Source organism: Embiotoca jacksoni, unplaced genomic scaffold (assembly GCF_022577435.1).
Source record: "Embiotoca jacksoni isolate LCO1_2020_lvr unplaced genomic scaffold, fEmbJac1.0.p SCAF_25, whole genome shotgun sequence".
Lineage (NCBI taxonomy): Eukaryota > Metazoa > Chordata > Actinopteri > Embiotocidae > Embiotoca > Embiotoca jacksoni.
In genome coordinates this window covers 2108070-2130131 of record NW_027185376.1, presented here as the reverse complement: position 1 = coordinate 2130131, position 22062 = coordinate 2108070, and the positions used below count along the sequence as shown (strand labels likewise).

Genomic DNA, 22062 nt, shown 5'->3' with positions numbered 1-22062 from the left:
CCTGCACTCTTCCTGGTGATTGTAATGGAACCAAAATGACACTAGCGACCGCAAAAGATTATCAGGGGACTCGAACTATCTAATAAACACCTCAGCTTTTTAATTTCTCTGGAAATAGTTTGAAATAATTTCTTCAGGAATTACCCTTCTCAATGGAATTTTAATTGCTTTCTTGGAGATAAGAGTCTTAACTATTTCATCCAATTCAGCAGTTTTTCAGTATTATTGGCAAAGACAGACGAAGAGATGAAGAGAAAGGTGATCATGTTGGAAGATAGGAGGCGAGTTTATTGGTAAGGTCACTGTGGCTGAAATAAAAAGGGAAGGAGAGAGCAGGTCATTTCGGTTTATCACTCCCGGTTGCAAACATAAGACAGCTGTGTATGCAGCTGCAGGCTGTTAACATGTGTCTGGGTCAGAGCATCCACAAAATAGTAAACTCTTAAGTTAAATCCTTAAAACAAGACGGGGAACTCGTGAGCTCGTGGTTACGACATGGGACATTGTGCGCATGGTATGCTGGACGTTAAAGTGGTTAAGTCGTGAAAAAACTGCTGCGAGGCAACAGCAACACGGACGGTGTCTAGAAGCAACAGAGGCTAACAATTTTGCAAGCTGGCAGAAACAAAATGCAGGAAATGCAAAGGAATGCTAACAGAGAGAGAAAGAGGTCGGACTTTCCTCAGACGGATTTGCTTAATTACGAAGAAAAACTCCGCATGACTAAAATTCCCAAATATTAGCATTCACTCCAACACAAAACGAACTTCCACAGAGACCATGAACTGGCTTGGAATTCAGTTTCTCATAAGGTGACCTGAGACTTTCTGGAGGCTGCCTCGTCCCCTTCGGGGTCAAACACTGACAGGACAGCCGCTCACGTGGATCACATCAGCAGCCTTGTTGACGCTGTCCCGTCAGACGGTTGCGTGCGCTGATACGCATGTTTGTGGTAAAAGCCGTCCAGTGTTAATGGGGGGTGAAATTAGCCGACTAACGAGTTTCTGTTCCTGTCTGCGGTTTGCCCCATCGATTCCTCAAATGTCTGTATTGATTCAATCCAAACATATTTCTGACCCCTGTGGAGGACACAGGAGTAATTGTTCACTTCAGGACGGATGGCGCCGTTTGTCTTGTACAGCTGAGCCTGGCTGCACCGAGGCTTTAATAGAAACAGACAGTTCAGTGCCCTCTGACAAACAGCCTGAGAGACACTGGGTTTGAATGCAAATGGGACACACTTGTTCTTAAATATCTTCCAACTTTCTCTCCTCCTGTTTGTCCCTTTCCAATTTCTTTCTGAAGCGATCAGTTTGGATGAGGGTCAGTTTGCGCCTCCTGAGGTGATGATGAGGAGGGGAGGAAGAGGAGGAGTGTCTGCGTTGTCATTTGGGTAGAGAGATTGATGCATCTTGGCAGTCGAAACCCACACTTACAAACCCTCAGGATTTTCCCAGGAGTTGAACTGCGAACGATGCCTTTGTTTTGGCCCAGAGTCGACGGGAGCGTCTCCAAATCAGCCAGTGGGAGATTCATACTCACACCTATCTGAGCTCTGTGTTCTCTTAATTTAGAGGAAAAAGCTGCTTTATTTGTGAGGATGGATTGAAATCTTCAAGTCCAGGGAGGGAAAAACAATGTTTTTTGGCAGATGCTTCTACTTTTAATGCAAATTACAGAAAGTTAAATCCATATGTGATGTAGTAAATTGCTTTCTTTCTTCTTATTTGTATAGCTTTTAGTGTAAGAGATCTGAATTTTGATCTTTGCTTATTAATAAAAAAAAAAGACATATTTCATAAAACATAGATTAGTTTTGGTCCAATGCATCTGCCAGTAAGACCTAAGGTGTGCAAGAACGTTGAAGAAATCTATATTTATTTATAAACCTCACAATAAAGTAGGCTGCACAGTAAGGGAGTTGCAGTTTGGTTGCAGAATCATGATATCTTATGGGAAAGCGGCGCTCAGAACCCACTCTGGCTTTGAAAATCTCTCTGTTTTGGGACTTTCAAGTGTGACAAGTATGCCTCAACCCCCCCACTCTCCATGCCATGCTTCTGGGCACGCTGCCATTAGCACTGGGCCCCATGTTCAGCCTCTCCGGCTTCATTGATCAAACTCAGGGGGCCCCAGGCACTGACACAGCCTTGGCTAACTTCTCCTCCTTCTCTAGTGGAAAAGAGATTCAGATCCTTTACCTAAGTAAAACTAACAATATATTAAAGTAAAAATACCCAAGCACAGGTAGAGATGCTGCATTTGTAGTTAAATAAAAGGGGTGTTAAATGCAAAATCAGCTTTAAGTATTACATTATGCATGGTCTGTTTGGAAAAGGCGGACTTGGGTCCAGATCAGGCGTAACTCGGCTGCACATCAGGTGTTGAAATTCAGGTGAATTTGGTAGAATTGCACTTGAGAATATTTAGAAGAGGTTCAATAACATGAGTGTCACTGATTCAGTTTTGAGGCTGTTACATACTATAATTGCAGTTTTGATTATCAAATGGCGCTCTGGCCTGGTGATAAAGAAGAACACTTACTGTATTTTAAATTTCGCCGAATCTTCTTCGATCCATGAAGCTCAAGGTTGTTTAATTTGGCTTTACACTTCTGCAGCTGATTTCCGATGAGGCTTTCGGGTTTTGAGGTGGAAATAGCCTCAGGCTGACATACAGCACTCCAATCCAAGCAACCCCATTATGACATTTTCACACCTATAGATGCATTTTTCAAGTTCGAATCGATTTAAGAAATTGTGAAGTTGAACATTTTTCCAACTGGTTTGGTGTCTTTTAACTCCCCCCAAAAAATCCAAGCAAACCAAAAGGCATCAAACGAGAGAATTTGCACTCTGCTCATTAGTCAAATGTGTCTGGAGCAGGAGCAAGAAAGTAATGAATCCTGTGTAATAGTTCCTGTGCTCTGGACGAGAGCATATTTCTGTGTGAGAAACATCACTGTGCAATCTAACATGGAGCAACAGCAGAGTTGGAATTTGCTCCTAACTGTGGTAATTATCTGGGCGATAAAACAGGCAAAACTATAACGGACGAATGCCGAACGCCCTTCGAGGAAAGGTCTTAAAAATCCCATACTGCGTCCCATTTTGCATAAAAGACGTGCTGCCTTCAGACCACAGAGCATAAAAGGGGAGATAATACGGAGCATGTGCAATAACATGCTGAGGTTTTGGAGCCATTTAACTCAAACTCGTGTCATCCACATGGTCGCTGGTTTGGATCCTGGTCAGATTACGTTCCCACCACAAACCGCTCCAGAGTTCGTTGAGGACCAGACAATGACCACCTCCTCTCAAGGGTCTCGGTGTGGTTGTTTTGGTCATCACCCAAGTGTTCACACCTGCCCAAACGAATCGCATCAGAGGGGAAAACGAACCCGAGTCTGATTTAACCGGACTGAAAAGCGAAGGCGTGAAAACACCCTTAGTTACTTCCAACTGCTGCCCGTCCCAAAATGTACAGCTGCTGTACAGAGGACATATTCAGAGGCAAATGCTTAGTGACTAACAACAAGAAGTGGCGACGCATGAATAAAACATTAATAAACCTCACGGCGGTGATAACCTAAAAACCCTCAGCCTTTTCCAAACACATCAGATGGAATACGTACGGCTCTGCTCAGAAACAGGTGGGAAACCAAACTCACATTGTGACTGAAAATTTTTGCAGATGATGTGTCAAGATAGGAAGAAAAGCAGGTCCCCCACATGACAACCTGAGAAGGTGCTTTTAAAAGTGGCCACAGTTGAATGTGGCTGCATGCTGGGTTATGATGAAGGAGGGAAGCAGCAGGAAGGCGAGCTGTCAGAGCCACTGTGCAGGGATGGGAGAGGAGGCCCTGAGGGGGTTCAACGCTGGGCATTGTCACTGTTACTCTTGAGCTGCTGCAGGAGACACAATCCTCCAACTTCACACTAGCTGTCTCTGAGGATTCAACCACAGGAGAGAGACTGCCGGGGGCTTTACAGGCAGAAAACACAGGCTCTATTACTCCGAGACACACAGGGAGCCTCTGCAGTACTGTACCTGACAGAGAGGTAGTCTCCCGATGCCACTATTAATCTTTTCTTAAATAATTCGTCGCTCTAAGAAGTGAGCTGCCCAAACTGTCAAAAGCGAATTATTATTATGAGGTAATGATGGCTGTTTGGGCAGCGATTTGAGCAGTCCTTCATCTGTTTCTAAAATGTCTCAAGTGTAATTCTGTCCTTGGATACAGAAGACAAAGTTTGTTGTTTGACAAGGAAAATAATTGCAGCATTAGCATACCATTACTGGCTGGCAGGGATGCAATAGATCAACAAGACTTTGGTCCTGCTCCAAATGTAGCCATGATATTTGGCAGATAGTGAGATTATACCCGCTTTCTGTAAACGATTTCCCATCATTCTCTGACTGAAAAAATAATTTTAAGAATATTGATCAAAGTCTAGAAGACACAAAACAATTTCATTCATTTCTTTTGCCGGGGAGTATTCAGTCTGAAGGCAGCTTCTATCTATTACATCAGATTTCTTCAAACACAGAGGCAAAGAAAATCCCCCCTCCCCCCCCCCCAAAAAAAACCTGCAGAAGGATATGTCGCCACGCATAAGCAAGATTTGGTGATTTGTCTCGGATAACAGCACTTCTATAACCTATCCTCTGTGGGTCACGAGAAGTACAGACAATGAGGCCAGGTAGGTTCTGTACAGACCTGTCCCACAGCAGCACATGACCATGTAAAACTGCATAATGATGCCTCTGACTCATTTACAGACTCTATAAAGACAGTAGAGTCGTGTGTTGGGCTGTTGCTCCCTCTAATCAATCTACTGTGCTGTGTTTATGATCCCGTCAGCTGGAGAACTGGTTCACCGCCCAGACGCAAACCTGCAGAAACACGCTGGAGAGAGACAGCTGCATCTCTTGATCTTGAAGATGACCTTGACTAACAAGATTGTCCACATGCTGAAATATATTCAGAGTCTCTGCTCTGTCTCTCCTCTCTTCTGTGTGATGGCTTACATTGAAGCAAGTCAGTTATTTCATGCCAGTTATCATCAATCTGTACCCAGTGTCGTGATGACGCACACCTGGATAAGAACTCACAATTTCACTCATTCATACATGTAATAAAATGCAGATAAGCAAGCGAACATACATTCTCACCCCGACTGTCATGTTTTTATCCATCTACAACTTCAAGTTAATCAGCACATAGAGACCTTGGCCTTCAAATGATTTACTGTATAATCTGTCATCACATTCAAGCATGCAAGAGGCTTCAATCGACAAGACATTTAACAATATGGTCACATAACAACAGTGCTATTACCGGTTTCGAAATCCTAGCCTCCCCCTCTTTTGCAGTCTCTGATCTGAGTGCTGAATGGTCAGCAGCTTTTTTTGTGGTTACACAGAGTTGAAAAATGTTCAACTTGAGATAAAACCCTGCGGTCGTCATTTTTCACTTTTTACCCAGTCGTCCAATCACAATGAAGGAGGGGCAGGGCATTTAAACACCAACACTGGTCGCTGATTGGTCCGCCCTTCTGGTTGATCCACTGCCTGAGCAAACGCTAACAATACGAGCAGCGGGACCAGAATATAATCTGAGTGAGGAAAACTGAAGCTCTGAGCAATAGTCAAACGGAGTAGAAATCCTACTTCTACAACCATGCAGAGGCATAATTAGTTAATTTTCTCCTAAGAGGAAAGAGCAGCAGTTTTAGACCTGAGGAGAGTTCAGAGTCTTGCTCAAGGGCACTCAAGCAGGGTCGCTACCAGACCTTTCTCTGTTCCTACCACCAGTTGTGATGCCATGCTGTTCTAAAACCCAAGTGAGAGCACTTTATTTATAATGAAACACCTACACTCTGCATGCTATTCAGGGAAAAATAAATGAACGTATTTCTGGCCAAAACAGCTGAAGCTATCCAGAACTCAGGAAAGGCTGTTTAGTGACTAACAAAAGCCTTCACATCTGCAGGAGAGGGAAAGGGGAGTAGTGGAAAAAAACAGGGCCAGACGAAAACAAGACATCTGTAGAAAATTCAGCTTTTTTGAAAGGGGGGGGGGAGAAGCCTCAGCTTTTCATGACAACAGTGGAGGCTGCAGAGCGTGGGCTCCGTTTGCCTACAACCATGTAGATGTGCGTGTCAACTATTACTGTTTTTTTCGAGTGAACGATGAAGCAAGGGATAAAGAAAAGCAAAACGAGCGTCAAAATCGAGGCAGAATATCGCTGACATGAGAAACAGTGACAGGGTTCGTCTACGGACAAGGATAGGAATCCTTGAAGTTAAACTTTGACCTCTCGTAGAGCTCCACTCTTTCTGTAATGTAACATTTAGTCTATTGGCTCACTTCAGATGACCTTGTTTTACAGCTGAATCGAGGTTATGAATCATGATGGCTGAGAGGAAACAAGCGTCGCTCCAGCTGTTCGACTCGATGAGCTCAGACTGTTCAGAAGTTCCTAAGCAGCTCGCCCTCACGTTCCCTCACCAAACTCTCTCCATGTCCTTCTCTGTTTATTATCCTCATTACAAGGCCAGAGCTCGTATTTTTCCTCAACAGATGTCCTTCACTCTTTCCCTTCCATCCCTCCGAATGCCAACATTTTCACTGGAACAGCTGACAGAAGGCTTATCAACAAGAATATGCTGTTAAATGGACTTATTACGCTATCTGAGTCCTCAATAAAATCATGGAAATTCTCCAAATTCAAGGACCAGTCGTAAACACACAGCACTTGACAGATTAAGTACATCCACAATATGAGCAGATAACCTGTGACCACCGAGACAATCAGGTCATTGTAGTGATGCCACTCCATAAAAGAAAGTTGCCCTGACCGACAGGGTCAAATTATCACCGTCAATCCACTTCAGCAAATGGCACAGAGCGGGATAGCCGGGGTGTCAGGGAGACGGGGCCTTTCATTACCTTCCTGTCAATCTGATTGTAGCCTCATATCAAGCCGGATGTGTTGCCTGTCATGTCTCGGCATGGGCCTGTCACTGCAAATCTGCCACAGGACACAAACACCCCGGGGGTGAAGCACAAAAGTCTGCGTGTCACCCGGACCAGACTAGGTGATTTACCTGCTGCATGTATGCTACAGAGAAACGACCTGAGGGACCGCAGACAAGCACAGACAACACCAACGCATGAAAAGTGAACTTCAAAACCAAACTACCTATTGTAAAATGCATCTCAAGCGACAAATGGTTCAATAAGATTCAAAGAAACACGTCTGAGTTTTTCTGAGCATGACACATTTTGTTTTCAAAGGAATTTTATGTGTAACAATGTGTTGCAAGTAGTTACTGATGATATGCTACTATATGCAGTTTTAGCTTCTTTTAGCTCTGTTTCAGCTCGGTGACCTGCATCTTCACAGTTTTGGTGAACTCCCACAGCAGTTTTCATTTGCAGCACGAAACCAGTTTCAGATAAAAGGATCTTAAAACCCTCAGTAGTTGGTGGAGACCAAAAAACGGAGCAAAAAGAAGAGGCGATGTTGGACCGTAATTTATGACGCTACCAGAAACACAACTCCATCTGAATGCTAATATTGATCAACATTTGCAGAACATGTAAAACAGATAACTGCTGACAAGTTTGTCATGTCAACTTAAAAGGTGATATGTCAGAGTGCGAGAGGCAAAAAAAAGATCCAGCAAAGCACCTGTCAGTCCATTTGGTGGGAAAAGTCAACACATGTATGACCAGAATCAAAAACTTAGGTCATGTGACAAGTACAAGTACAAAAGAGTGTCTGAGTTCAGCAAGAGGTGAAACCTAAGGCACTTTACTTTCCATGCCAATCCTGTTTAAATTTCGTCCACTTTTGCATTGAAAAACAAAATCACATCATGTACATTCAGTATTTCTTCTTATCAAATGACACAAAAGTCTTTGGTTCTTGTGTTTTTAGCCTCAATGCCTTCCGGGTAGTCGGGTTGATATGTGACTGACAGAGTCCTACCTTTATAAACATGTACACCTGACCTTGCAGTAACTTTTCATGATGCACTCAGAAAGGCCAGAGTGGAAAGTATTTACATATCAAGATTGTCAAATGTATCTCCTCTGCTGAAGCTGACCCATAAACTTTTACGCGTTATGTGTTGTCAGGAGCTAATTGTACGGCAGATTTACAGTGACATTCTCTGAGGCTGAAGAGTCCAAAAAAGTGGGAACACAAAAAGAGAGAGCATTTTTCCTCTGAAGACTGACAAACTTTAAGAGGATCCACTGACCTAAACAATCCTAAAAGCGCCCCAAGGCCCCTCTCTGTCAGTGGTTGTCTGCTGTAAACAAAGATTTATCTCTGCATGTCCAGAATCTGTTCCCTGCAAGTGCCAAGATGAAAAAAATAGACAACAACAAACCAGCAGCCAGCGACCCTGCGGGTTTACAGCATTTCTTTCTACGCTGACACTCAACAGAGAAACACATGCAGCACGAATGTTAATCATTGGCTCTGATTGTCAGGTCTTTGATGAGAAAACCAAATAATTTGAAGCTTTTAAGCTGCCCCCATTAAATTTTCAGGCAGTGTAATTACACGGGACACATTTATACCACTGAAAGTCTCTTCTGAAAAGCTTTCCAACAAATCAGTTTTCTCTTTAAATCAATTAGTCTCCCGTGGGACAACTTTCACCGCCCTGAGTGAACAGCAGCTGTAAAAGGTTATGCGCCTATTCAATCCTGTATTTGCTTATTGATTAGAAACCTTTCTTGGTGTTGGTGCGCCCACGTTTCAATTTGCCTATGAGAAGGATATTTGTCCAGGTTCTGTCGGTGAGTGCTTTATTTGACCGATGGCCGCCACCACAGTGTAAATGTGTTTGCCTCCCTCTCACCCAGACACAGAGATGGATTTAGCCAACGGGCTGCTGAGTCGAGGAGTCAGATAGAGGTCTTTTCTTGCAGCGAATGAAAGGGCAAGGGTCACGACATGTAATCATACTGTCTGCCTGCTGTCTTCTTCTGTTCCTCCACTCTCTGACTCCTCTATATTTAAGCACTGTTTTGCTTCTCAGCAGTCACAACATGCTTATGGTGGATTTTTTTTTCCGGTAAGGGCCTGAACTGAACTCGTCTTGGGGCTGTTACATCCTCTAACTCTTAATGAAACAACATCCAGTCATATTATAGACATCAAACTGTGTGGCAGCAGTTTAAAGAAGGTCTTCTTCTGTTCGAGATGATAGTGTCACATTAACAGAGCGCAGTCTGGCCTGGAGGAACTGAGCTCAACCTTAGCCATCACCTTTGGGATGAACGGGAACACAGACTGCAGGGACTTAAACCACATTCAAACTAATCCTGGGCTCCAAAAAACAAAACTGGCTCGGCTCGTGAACCAGATTTATAGAATCATGTAGGGGGTTTCTATAACGCTTACTTGCAGTAAGTTTTCGAAAATGACGATTCGATATTCCCACCAACCTCACGTTGTGATTGGGCAGCTGGGTGGAGGTGAGAGAGGATCGATTGTTTTACTCAACTTTTGTGTCTTGTCTAAAAATGTGAATAGTTATCCCTGTTTTTAAATGACACGACGTTTTTTTCCTATGTAGCTGCTCGGAGCGATTATAAATGCTTTTAATTATCGGACAGGATGTTACAAACTAGTTCTGAGAGACCATAACTCGGCCTTTACTGAGGTGTAACTCAGCGTGCTGCAGCTTTAAATGTTGCAGCAAGGAATTTTAAACCTCTGCAGAGTTTTGGCATCTGATAAACCTCCATATGGATTTTTTTATTTACTTGACCGTTGGTACCTGTGTAACACGCCCCCCTGCTAGTTTCCTTGTAAAGCTGCTTTCTGTTCCAACATCAGTGTACTGTAAGCACCAGCATGAGACATGATGTACATTAAACAGATATTTGTAACTTTAATTAAGTCAGGGGTCATACAGACAGGTCAGATCATCTTACTGGGCTCCAGCATCCTTTACACAGTGAGTTTAATTTGCTCCCTTCATGAGCGCTATCAGATCTATGAGGTAATTTATTCAATCAGCGGTCTGCATATATCCAGCCAGTGTCCATCCTGTCAATGGCTGGATATGTGACAGAAAGGCATTTGTGTTTTTGGCTTCTTCTTGCAGCATTATATAGATTCAAGACATTTTGTATTAATCAATTTATTAATCTCTGTACTATTCTGTATTTATTATTATTGATTGTTGCCTGTAAGCCAAATTGCTCCTTAAGGATATTAAATTTTTACTTAAACCGTGTTGCAGGAAGCTTGTAGAAAGCCTAAAGTTGCAGAAAAGAGGATATGATTCAAGTATCATCAAACTTTTCTTTCTATATACTTTTGGCCATATTTTGTTATCAACAAAGTTCACCACCAGAAACAGTCTAGCGTCCTCAGAGACCTATTCTGCGAGTGACTCGGCGTGATTTTAGTATGATATCGATTCATATCCTCTTTCTTCAGTGTGTTACCACTGTTTTATTGATTTCCAGACACTTCATCAGCACGAGCTATCAGCGGGTGAAAGACGGGCGACACAACTAAACTCAGATGACGGACGCCGCAGCTGAAGACGACAAAAACGGTTCTTCTGCTCACACGTCTGAAAAACTGGGGCGGAATGACAAATGAGAATAAGGAACTGGGTGGGAGGCGAAATGAGAGACAGAGATTGTGAGACACAGATAGGACGGAACATCAGATAAGACATGCAGGATGTGTGAATGCTCATAACCCATTACGTGACCACCGGCTTATTAAAAACACATCCTCAGTCGGTCGCTCAGGGTCATTCTGCCTTGTGGCAGCACAGGCGGCAGCCAGGTGGTCATTAGAGCTCTATTGCTAATCACATGTGACACAGGAGTATTAACAGGATGCCAGGACATCGGCTGGAGGAGGTCCTGACTGCATCCAGGTAACGAGTCAAAGACTGTTATTCTGTCGTTCGACGGGTCTCTTTACGTCTCACTGATCTAAGATTTAAGATTGGAGACATGCCATCGTCTGCGGTGCCCTATTGACTGATTCAATCCTTTTGGTTGGACTAAAATCTAAAATCAATCTAAAATATTTAAAACGGGATATTTATATCGGATATCAAAGATTCATCATTGTAAAAAAAATGTTTTATGCAGTGTAAAACAATTTTTTTTTTTTTTTTAAATTCTGTTGTGCATTTGTTTTTGCACTATTTTCACTCCATATAAGTCAGAATGGCAAAAGTGGAAAAAAAAAAAAAAGCTAGTTAGCTAAACTTGCTATCGTTAACAGGATTGCTAAAATTCACGTATTTTTAACATCAGCTCCTGTGTGCTGTTGTGTTTGTCCCACGTTATACAAAGGAGGAGAGGCTCGCTAGTGTGCCGTCTTTATTTTGTGGTCCAAAAGGAGATGGATTTAAGGCTCGCAGGCACAAGAACAAATTACCAGTAACAATATTCATAGAACAAAGAATATATTTTTTATAATATTAGGAAATTTCACACACAAATAACTTACTCCTAAGAATATCACCAGTGTTAAAGGTGCTAAATGAGCAGACCTGACCTTCATCTTTATCTTTGCATCAATGACATTCTGCAAAGAATTCTCCCAAACGAATTCATCCTTTCCATAAATTTACACAAAATATACAATCAATAGCTGGCAGTTGCGGATGGCTGGCTGTGAAGTGGCTGCTCAACACCATCAAACTGTAGAAGGGCTCGCATTATACACAAATTTACACACAGACAAACGCATGCAGGCAGACAGAGGAAGCATGAACTGATTATGACAATAAAACCTCCAGTTCATCTTTTTCAGCCCCAGTTGCTTGCAGAGATGATGTGCTCACAATAAAACACAGTATTTCCCACAGCTCGTGATCTGTTGATCCGATCGTCTCCTCTGATCAGAGCTGATCCTCCGAATCACTGAGGAAAACACTCCCACAAACTCTCCGCATGTGGCTCTACATCCGAGAAGACAAAAGAAGCCCTGAAGCAGCAATGTTCTTCACAGAAAACACATGAACTGGCTGTTTTACCACTTTTCCTCCACCATAACTTAGCTTTTTAAGCTCGGTAGATGATCAATTGTTCTTATTGAGCTCAAAAAAGGAATCCTCTGTTGAATGGCATCTTTTTAAGTCATCTCCTGCTTTGGTTGGTGTCTAATCCGTGATAAATTCAATTAGGGGTCACGTAGCACCAGTAGTTCTCACAAGGATATTTCATATAGCATTTGAAGAAAAGGTCTGCGCGACTTCAAGTGACATATTAAAAATCCTGTTATGTCACCAACACCAGCCCAATTGGCTTTGTAGCAGCAGGGAAATGATAGATTACTGAAGAGCTGCCTATCGGGTGGAGGCCTTCAAAAGAAAATCTGCATGTCTGCCAGCCATTTGGGGCAGGCTTGTGGCAAAGAAGGACATCAAATAACTCATTTATATTCATTTCACCACCTCTCATTTTCAATTTTGGCTCCTTGTCGATAGATGGGATTTTCAGGGCATATATCTCTAGTTTGGCAGCTCTCTGGAGAGAGGGCATTTCATATTTGACCCCCATGTGTGCTGGAAAGCAGGTCTTTCATTTGATCAAGTCAAAAACAAAGCAGATAGAATATTTATGGCATCACTGATGTCAAATTACATCTCCACACCTCTTTATTTATGACTTTAAATAAATGTGTTTCGATGAAGTTGGGTTGGCAGCGAGCAAGTCTAAGTTGCAATGATGCAAAGTGTGTTGGCACCTTGAATAATTCCTGTGTTGGCGAGACCAGAGGCCGTCAGGTGAATAGGGACCGGCCAGACATTTAATCAATAGCTGGACCTCCTCAAGCCGAGACACATAAATGCTTTTGGTGGCTGTAGGACACCAGTGCGATGATAAACCTCTCAACACTAGCGCTAGGTCAGACAGTAACACCAAAATAAGGCTGGATATGCAGAGAAAATACTTTTTTTTTTTCTATTTTACCTTTCATACGGAGGCGCAGAGGTGCAAAGCCCAATGACAGTAACAAGACGCAATAAAAAATTATAATACAAAAAATAACAGAAAAAATGACGTAAAAAATTCTAAAATTCTGTTTTTTTTGTTTCATTGCTTTGTTTTATAAAATGTTGCACTTTCTGAAATGTTTTGTATTTCATTTTGTTTTTTTCTAAAATGTGTTTTCTGAAATGTTGTTTTTATTGTTCCATTTCCCAAACTGTTGTTTTTATATCTATTGTTTTTTTTTTGTAGCGTTTTGTCCAGTGCTGTTGTTTTTGCATCTCGGGGCCTCTATACTTTTATGACCCCGTGGGTGAATGCTAATCTTTTACTGTCACTCATACTGATTGGAGGGTTTCACCCCCACCTGTTTGAGAGAAAGGCACATTTATTTCCTTTGTGCAGTGGTATGAATAACATATTCATAATTAAACTGCTCACACTAATTGACTTTCCATCTAATTAGTGAATTCAGGGGCACAGGAGACAAAGGGTTTTAAATGGGAGTCAATTACTGCTTTATGATGCGGTTCGTGCTTCTGTCTAAGAATCCCGCCATAACAAAGGTTGTATATCACTTTCTGTGGACAGGACATTGTTAGCAGCCTAACATGAATATATTTTCTCATTTTAATAGACACATTGCTGCTGGAAATAGTAATGCATTTCTGGACGACATATTTTACTTTTAGGTTATTAGTTATGCAGGAACATGTAAATTCCACATAGAAAGTCCCAGGCGGGTATCGAACCACGGACCTTTAGACTGTGAGACGACACCGCTGACAACTGCACTACTGTGTTGCCTAGTAATGCATTTCTAAAGCAGAGCAGCTTAACAGTCTTAGAGGGGTGACAGAGTACTTCAGCAGGACTGGCCCAAATCTGAAGCGCATTCGCTCTCAGTGACACTCAGTGAGCAAATACTGCACATTTAGAGACGAGACCAAAGACCTATCAGCTCAGAGGGGGGGAATTATTGAGAGCCGCCCTCCCACTTTCTCCTCCTGCAAAAGCACTGTCCTTTTTTCCCTCAAAGTAAAAAGGACAAGAAAAAGCTAAATATTCTGAGGCATATTCATACTCAGGTTTACGTAACAAATACCTGTGTTTAATAGAGCAGTCAGACTGAGGCTCACAGCCCAGTCAATTTAGTGCTTGCGAAGCCAAACCAAGGACTTTGATCTATTGTGGCCATTAAATTCATGTGCTGTTGCCTTCTGGGTCATACCGTGTACACTTCACCACACCCAGACCTCCACTGATACCAGGACGCTCGCTTCTTGCAAGACTGTACAAGAAAACACAATTAATTCCCACAGTCATTTCAGGACAGACGACTGGATTAAGACCAGAAAGTGTCTAGTTACCTGGGCAGAGCATGAGAAGTGTTACTCGTCTCTCCCAGTTTCTCCGACTCACGGTGCACACACACAAAGGCAGCTCTTCCACCTTGCACTTCATCACCACAAAGACTCAAAGCGAGCCTTTGTTCCTGGCTCGGGGCTGAGCTCTCAGAGCATTGGCGAGGAGACAGAAACCTGAACACCTGGCACAAACTAAACCTAATTTATCAGAAACACTTGATTTTTTTAATTTATTTTTGTCCTTTTGGTTCGGCTCACTTTTTGCTTAATCAAGCTTGTATCGTCAAATGTGTTGGAACAAGTAAGAATAGAAAAAGTTGTAAACAGTGGTCAGATTTGTACATTTAAACTTATTTTCCAGAACATTTGGTGGTTTAAGTATGTTACTATTGTATGAGCTCAACATATTGTGTGTATATTTGGTATAGGACCTCGTTGACCCTAATTTATATGTATATTGGGATGGACAGTTGATAATATGCATATTTGGAAAGGTAGGTGGGCGTCATCTGATGGGGATTTTGGGGGAAAATACAATCTTCACATGCTTGGTGCTGCTTACGTGGTGCTATTTGTTTACAAGGTCTGAGGATGAAAATCTAAAAAGGACATGGATGGAAATCTGCAGTTACTCCCATTATAAAGGACCGGCCAAGTGGCCTGCTGTTTACAGCTTCAGGATGAGCTCAGTGCAAAGTTAGGAGGTTGGACAGCTGGGAGACTCCGGAACAAGTCTAAGACTGTGTGCTCCAAAACAAAAATCACCCTGACCTCCAAAAACCTCTGCTGGCTTCCGGGAGGACTCCTTTATCCTCCCATTCCTGGCAGTCCTGATTCATGAAGGGTCAAGTGATGAACAGCCATCAGAAAAGCTTTACAGATGTGTTACAAAAGTGACTGTGTTGAATCTTCATGACTCACTCGAGGAGGGAATAACCAAAACAAGTCGTAATGTTGACTTCAGTGTTGACACTTCTTTCCAGCATCTACGATGACAGATGACGATGTCCACTTTTAATTCCTGGAGGCTGCAGGGCCCATAAATCTGAGTCAATGTGAATGTCTGTGGTGTTTTTTGTTTCAAGATATGAATTGACTGTTTTCAACCGGCCACAACATGCCGTCAAGTATATGGAACAGTGTGTTCACCAGAAAAGCAAATGACAACAGGGAAAAAAAAACAGTTTCCACATCCTGAACCAATCGTTCAGTCTATATATTACTGATGCGATGTGGCAAACGGAAAACAACTTTGATGCTGTCATCAAAGCCTTTGTCTTCTCGCACAGAAATACACTGGTGACTGTAAACCTTTTCATTTCACCCAAAAAGTCTCTGGCCCGTCGGAGTCTGTGTTGCACTATGAAAAGCAGTTGCTGCGGGGCATACTTGTTCCTTGTCAGGACGAGTTTGGTGGGAAAAGAGAAACTTCTGGACAGGGGACGTTAAGACACTTTCCGGGCAGAGTAACAAAGGCAACGCCATTGGACCTGCAGCAGGGAAATGTCTGCGAGGAGTCGCTTGGCGCAGTTCAAAACATCGTTTGAACATACTCAAGTGTGTACAGCGATAACAGGCTAATCGTTGCAAAGGCTACATGCTACACCGGGCAGCTTTTAGAGGCGGGAGCAACCGACTGCATGTTATAAAACTGTAATTGATGGGTTTTGGATTGAGCATGCTATTAACATGATAAACAGACCAAGGAGCAGGTCAGTCTAAGCTTGGGTTTGACGTTGAGTTAAATTTGATTGCACACATGAATAACAATGAGAGTGTTTTGCATTTTGCCGACACAATCGACCTCAAAAAGGCACCGAAATCAATCACAAATTCTGACTTCAGGTTTGACCGTTAGCTAAACTTAGCCACCCTTAATGTTTCTACCGTTAATTGCTTATGTTACAAGAGGCACATGCATTATTCAATCCTGTGCACTTTATTTTGTATCTGGTTTGTTTTGGTTTCAGAAAGAATCCTGGCTCTTTATATGCAGAGTATCACTCTGGAAGCTGTTTCATTATAATGACAGATCCAATTGACAAGCATGCCGTTCCCAGTTCGAGGTTTAGTGAAAATCTAAAAATTAAATAGGTCAACTGGTGCCAATACAAGACAGAATTTTTGGCACCAGAACCAAAGCAATTCTTACTCATAACGTGATTTCCAAGAGAAAAGAGTTTATTTTAACAAAAGAAGATAAACCTCTGAAATGTTTCCGCCAGTCCTTGAAACCTGAGTAAACAAGACAAAGAATCTGACCAAGCCATCGGTACCAAATTTCAGTCTAGACCCAAAAAGTATTGCGGTTTGAAACCTAGCCCGAACAGCAACAAGCTGATCCTATCCTTGATGTACTTTACTAGCCCCTGTCTGCATTTTCAAAAATAAAGAATAAAAGAAAGCAGACAACGGTGGAAACTGCTGCACGGTGGCTGACAGAGGCAGACACATATACATCGTGTGAGAGGCAAAGGCATGTAGCAGCATGCCATAAAACCCGTGAGTGACACTTGGCTTTGTGGGACAATGCCAAGGCGGCGCTCCTGCTGGGTTTAGGATATGAAGCCTGCTGCAATGTGGGGTGACAGGCTCCTCCGGCGGGCAGACACTTTATCTTCTTTCAGCATGCCTGGACGGCCTGAAAACACCACGCTGTCTTCTCTCCTTCGCGATAGCAAAGCATGCAACACTTTGTTTCCCTTTGCAGACTCACTTCTTTCAACTTTCCTCAGTGAGCGCATCAAATCTTCTGATTCCTTCCATCATTTCGGTGCAGGCACCGCAGGAGAAAGTGGCAGGGACCATAGATAATTGTCACATTGGGGGAAGCTGGTTTGTGTTTTGATGCACAGCTACAGAACGGGCACCTGCTGGGGTCTATATGTGGAAAAGAATGACCCAGATGGAGGTTAAAAAAAAAGAAGAAAAAGAAATCCACGTTTTCTATGTCATGAAAACTATTATATATCTATCTATTTCCTCATGCCGTAACACCTGCAATTAATTTTTGTATGTCTTATTCCTATTAGACAAATAAAAGGACTAAATGCATCTCTAACGGGTCCACCAAGTATCAAGTATGAAATCACACATCTGGGTTTCACATCATTACTTCTTTCAGATGTTTTACCAGATATTAGCCAACAGGGACTCATGTTACAGACTTCTAGCTGAATGACAGCCAGAAAGCCATTTTATCCTGTATAAAACCTGAAATTCAGCACTGTGAACCTGAAGTTACTGCCTTTAAAAAGGAGTCATTTACTGGTGTGTATCGGGCTTATTAGTGCCGGTATGTAACCCCTCTAAGACCTGCTGTGGTTTAATGAGTCACTCAAAAGATCCTGCATAAACATCAAATCAGCCAAACTAAAAGAATATGTTCACCAATAACTCAACACTCCAGCGGTCCTCAGCATACAGCAGAAAAGTGGAAACATTGTACATGTGAATGGTATTAACACAAGCCAGATTAACTTCAGAGGAAAAATGCTCACTAAAAAACTTCCACAATATGAAGGGATGGTCAGTGTTGCACTTTATGGTGTGTTGGTCTTATTCATATGGATATTTTCCATGTACACGGATCTTTTTCTTGTGCAGCTACAGTCTAATTCAGTTGGAGAAACAGAAGGCGCTTCCACATCAGCTACCATTAATCTGTACCTGCCTGAGTACAATGGTCCCCGGTCCCAGCACGGCCTTTCTATTGACTGTATATAAAAGTGGACGTAGCTTCCAGGTCTGAAAAATGAAGCCAATGACGAAGCACCATTAACTGCAATACCGCCGAGGACCACTAGAGGTGGTTAAAAAAAAAAAAAAGCCTACAGCTCCATAGACTCCCATTCAACTTCTCTCATAAAATACAAAGCCAATAATTTTTTTTCCAAAAGTCATTATCATATCATTAGCTAAAGTCATTCCTTCTTATTAGTTTTCTGGTGGCTCACTGAAAATGATCCCGTCATTAATTAGAAAATAGACTTCAAAAAGCTGTGTGTTTGGGGGAATGTCTGTTTGATTGACAGGCCTGTGGTGCAGTCAGGTTTCTGCTATTGGTGGGTGGGATGTGATGTTGTCAGGTTTCCAATCAGATCGAATCAGATCCACTGCTGGCTCCTCCCAGCTCGACCAAATATGGTCACTTCTGGCTCCAAACTACTCCAAACAAGCAAGATGGCAACAGCCAAAATCCAAACTCATGACAGATGTTCACAAACCAGCGGGTGACATCACCGTTGGTAGCCGCTTTGGCCTGCCACAATAATTACATATTCACCTGATCCTGATTATTTTAGCCGACTACAATCATTTTGCATGATTTTTAGAATCTTTTTGATTCATTTGTATAAAACAAATACTAATAAATTAATTAAAAAAAAAAACCACATTAAAAAGTGCTCTATAGAACAATTTCCCCACTATTTATTTTTCCTCACTTCACTTATTACACTGTAGAGTGTCGTATATTTGTTTATATTCTACTGTAATCGTCTCCTCTTACACTGTGAAGGTCAGCAAAGAGGAAAAGCTGCTGTGTTTTCTGAGACTCCTCCCTCTCTTCGTTATCCTCTCAAATTTTCCCAGCCACGCAAAAGAAAACAGCTCCTCCATCCAAAAATGAAAATGATTTTACTCGCTCCACTCCTCAGCTGATTATCTAGCATCTCCGCTATGGCAGCATCCCTCAGCAGCGTCAACGGGAGGAGCAGATAACAGCCTGACTGTGGTCTACTGGCAGATTTGGATTCGTCTGTGGAGGGGAGGGGATGTTTATCATGAATGGAAAATGCTCGTCATCCTTCACTGAACCACTGACATCCAGATCCTCATTGCTCTAACCATCACAGGTCTCCTGCTCCTGCCTCTGACCTTTCCAAACGGGCTTGACAGACATGGTTTTGGACATAAATGTGCTGCTCCGATTTAACTAAACAAATCTCAATGGAGGAGAAGATGCCAGCGAGTGGTTACTGCTCCTCCAAGTCGTGATAACTCAAGCAGAGCGCTGCAACAATTGGAGGTGAAGGAGCTTTTGAACCACATGAAAGACAATAAGAGAAAGCCTAAAGAGGAGCTTAACTGCACTGGGCTTCATTAACTAGTGGCCTCCTTTGCTCTTTGTTTCTGAGCCTATTGAACTCGGTGTGCCGCTCCGGCCCTCTCAAGCCGACAGGCTGAGCTTCTTCCCGGACTAAAAGGGGGCGGGGAGCGGAGCGCCGAGGGCCAGGCGTGACTAATGCAGGAACCTGGTGCTGCTGTTGCATGCTGGTAAGGGGGGGACGATATGGCATGGCCTGCTGTTGCCGCATACAGGGCAGCACAATAAGCCGAGCCGCCACCCCTCCCTGTCTGTCACCCCCTCATACCACCCCACCCCCCGTCATCCATTCATGGCAGCTCCTTTCAGCAGGTCATTCAGAGGGCCAATAAAGAAGCTAGCTCATTCTGTCCGTTCTGAAATGTGCAATGTCAGAAAGAGGGAGAGATGGGGGAGGAACGGCGGGGGTGAGATTCCAAGAAGGCTTACATACAGTCTCCTCACTGTAGGAGACCGAGCTGGACCTCCCATTTTGTATGCTGAGAATCATCTACAGAGCATTAAAACCACAAGAGAGAAACGGGGCAGTGTTTGTCATGGAAACACAGGTTTCCATTCAATTATTGCACAAATGTAACCGAATTCCTGTAAACCAGCAAAAGAAAAAGAATTTGCATCTGCATCTAGTTGTGTTGTGAGACTATCAGGAGTTGGTAAACAGCTACTGGTGCCAATTGTCCAGTTCCACTCAGACATAGCAGGAGAAGAAGAGGGCGCACTAAGATGACTCCATTAAAAAAGCCCAAGTCAAAACTCAAACCAACAAATACGATGTGGAAAACGGGTCAGAAATATGGCACATATGTGCACAGGTCTTAAAACGTTAAAGTTTCTACTTCATGTACTTCATGATTTACTCCACTGCATTTTGTTTCCCTCGATGCACCTCAGCCTTCTCGTAGTAGTTCGCCTTTTCCACATATTTGTGGTGTTTCCCCTCATTCTAAATGCAAATTAAAAATGTGCATTAAACAGGTGGACGGTGAGGAACCCGATGATGCAGAGACAGCAAAAATTCATCCATGTCATCAGTGCAGAGACCTGTAGTGTCAAGAGAGAAAGAAACGAGACTCACTAGAGAGAGAGACCGTTAAAAAAGGACAACAATAAGAGATCTGCCGGCTGTAGAGCTCGATGAATGCAGGTAGTTCACCAACATAAAAGTGAGTCCAACCCACCTATCACGAACTCTGTGAGAGACCGTCTCTGCATGTTTCTCTGCAGCTCACGTGCCCGTGTGCCTCCGGGTGTGTGTTTGCATGATTGCAGGGGCAGCTGCTGGCAGCATGATGGACGAGGAGCAGCGCGTTGGAGCTGGAGACGTCCACATCGCTGCAGCCCAGCGAGCGGTTTAACCCTCTGTCAACCTCCCCGAGCCCGTAAAAAATAAACTCCAAACTCCCAGCATCCACAACGAAATGAGATTCCACACACAACCGCAATCTTAGCACATTAACAGCCTTGAGCACGAGCTTTTAAATCAGACCACATCATTACATGAGGCAAGACTCTCTCTCTCACGCTCTCCCTTCTTATTCCACTATCAGACACACTCCAGACTCAAGTGGAACATCTCTATTTTTCCACTCTAAAGGAAAAAAGCTCCAACAGTGCAAATTAACCCCAAAATCAGACCCATTTTTGTGAGAGTGCCACTGCTGCGTGTGTCACGGGGTGAACATCACAGAGCCACAGACTGAAAGCTTGAAAACAAAATTAGATAAATTAAAAAAAAAAAAAAAAAGAAGAAATGGACGCACTAAGCCTACAGGATGTTGTGTAATTTCGCCCAGATGTGCTCCTCAGCTCAGCTAACTAATAAATCTAAGAAGGGAACGTGAATGCTCCAGTGCGTCCTCACATCTCGGGCTCGACTGCTGAGACACTTTCAGAGGACCTGAAATCTTTTCTGCTGGTGAAAGGCGCATTATATCTTCCCAGCGGACGGCCAGAGAGTGGAGGAGCTCACCTGCGCTCTATTAATACAGGCCTCTCTGAGGAATGACCGGGGCTGCTCCTTCCAGCAGCACAAGAGTTGAGGTCAGTCAACGACCGGGGAAGCACCTCACCCAAAATGTCTAAAAATACTGTCCTACATACAGACTGTGTCCGGCTCGAGCGGGAGATGGATTGATGAAGCACATTGAGGGGAAAGGGTCCTCTTTTCCTCTCTTCCTACTTTTTTTTTTTTGCTGGTGTTGTGGAGATTTCCTTAATCTTGTAATCTCCCAAAACAGGCTTTAATCTGGTAGTTTTCCCAGGAGAAAAAAAAAATTAATTCCAGGTTGTATATCAGTTTTAAAACAAGCACTGATGCCAAATGAGCCGGAGCGCAGCACAGTCCCGGAGATTGATTGAATTCATGAATAAGGGCTAAGTGTGACTGTGTGACTGTGTGAAAAGGATGTGTGTTTGTGCCTGTGTGCAAACGGTCACACACACATCTGACAGCATCTCTCTCTCTCTCCCAAATCAGAGCTATACATTCCTGTAACTGTGGTCTGCACTCACACACATGCGAGTTCAATTTCCAGTCACTGTCAGCAGACAGACATTTCTCCAACCACTATCTGATACGTGATGAAAATT

At 43.0% G+C, this 22062-nt stretch overlaps 1 protein-coding gene across 1 annotated transcript in view; it reads right to left on the bottom strand.

Moving 5' to 3' along the window:
- Positions 1–22062, bottom strand: part of plxdc2b (plexin domain containing 2b) — an 89176-nt gene that overhangs the window by 65848 nt on the left and 1266 nt on the right. The gene's annotated exons all lie outside the window — the stretch shown is intronic.